Source organism: Oculina patagonica, chromosome 13 (genome assembly GCF_052425735.1).
Source record: "Oculina patagonica isolate OP01 chromosome 13, crgOcupat, whole genome shotgun sequence".
NCBI lineage: Eukaryota > Metazoa > Cnidaria > Anthozoa > Scleractinia > Oculinidae > Oculina > Oculina patagonica.
The window spans coordinates 17,690,307-17,692,035 of NC_135770.1; the positions used below are offsets into that span (position 1 = coordinate 17,690,307).

At 33.0% G+C, this 1,729-nt stretch overlaps 1 long non-coding RNA gene across 1 annotated transcript in view; it reads right to left on the reverse strand.

The window, feature by feature from the left end:
- Window positions 1-1,729, reverse strand: part of LOC144634387 (uncharacterized) — a 2,556-nt gene continuing 827 nt past the window's right edge. The window contains exons 2-3 of the long non-coding RNA XR_013567190.1: window positions 904-997; window positions 1-96 (exon numbers count right to left, since the gene is read on the reverse strand). This is a non-coding gene — a long non-coding RNA (uncharacterized LOC144634387). The remainder of the gene's footprint in view (window positions 97-903; window positions 998-1,729) is intronic.

Genomic DNA, 1,729 nt, shown 5'->3' on the forward strand with positions numbered 1-1,729 from the left:
ACCAGACGTGTATGTTTTGTCCTTCGATGCTAAACAGGTCTCAGCAAGATGCATGTAGAACTAAATGATCAGGGTTAGTAACGCATCATCAAACACCTGGGGAGAATAACAACATAGATCAGGGATAGTAACTGGGTAAGTAGGGTAAAAAATAACAAAAGGATATTTGTAATGCCTCATTTATTTGTATAGTAAACAATAACAAAAGGAGATATGTAACGCATCATACATTTGTACAGTAAACAATAACAAAAGGATATTTGAAACGCATCATTCCTTCGTATAGTAAACAATAACAAAAAAAAGATATGTAACGCATTATACATTTGTAGAGTAAACAATAACATAAGATATGTAAGGCATCATACATTTGTAGAGTAAACAATAACAAAAGATATACAAGGCATCATCATTTCTAGACAAACAATAACATAAGAAGATAAGTGATGCATCATACATTTGTATACGCATCATACATTTGTAGAATAAACTATAACATAAGAAGATTAGTAACAAAATATTTTACTTACCAGACGTGTATGTTTTGTCCTTCCATGTTAAACAGGTCTCCTCAAGATGCATGTAATACTAAACGATCACGGTTAGTAACGCATCACCATACACCTGTGAAGAATAACAATCAAAGATCAGGGTTAGTAACTGGGTTAGTAGGGTAAAAAATAACAAAAGGATATTTGTAATGCATCATTCATTTGTATAGTAAACAATAACAAAAGGAGATATGTAACACCTCATAGATTTGTATAATAAACAATAACAGAAGGTTATTTGAAACGCATCATTCCTTTGTACAGTAAACAATAACATAAAAAGATATGTAACGCATCATACATTTGTAGAGTAAACTATAACATAAGATAAGTAACGGAATATTTTACTTACCAGACGTGTATGTTTTGTCCTTCGATGCTAAACAGGTCTCGGCAAGATGCATGGAGAACTAAATGATCAGGGTTAGTAACGCATCATCAAACACCTGGGGAGAATAACAAAATAGATCAGGGATAGTAACTGGGTAAGTAGGGTAAAAAATAACAAAAGGATATTTGTAATGCATCATTCATTTGTGTAGTAAACAATAACAAAAGGAGATATGTAACGCATCATACATTTGTACAGTAAACAAAAACAAAAGGATATTTGAAACGCATCATTCCTTTGTATAGTAAACAATAACAAAAAAAAGATATGTAACGCATCATACATTTGTAGAGTAAACAATAACAAAAGATATGTAAGAGATCATACATTTGTGATTGAATACTTAATTTGCCAAGTTAATAATTGATAATTCCATTTCGATCTTCGATGGACGTACACGTCTCGACGAGCTCTAAGCTCTTCGGTGTTACGTGGGTAAATAAATTACATTTACATTTTTACATTTACATAGTTTACTGATTTTTCAGCACTACAGTATACAGTACAGTGCAAATTGAACTTATCTTGCCAGAAACTCTAACACGGCCATACATTCTAATGATAAGAGTGGAAATTATGGCTGTCAAATAAGTGATCTGTTCGTGGCGTCTTGCAAGAACCGGAATTCGAGTTATCGGGGTAAATTTGACCCAAATTTTGTTCAAGGGAAACGAAATTTAGTTCGAGTTAACGGGGTTTTCGAGTTATCCGAGTTCGAGTTAACCGAGTAAAAATGACTGAAAAGTGGGGTCAAATCCAAGGGAAATGGAAGTTTGTTCGAGTTAGC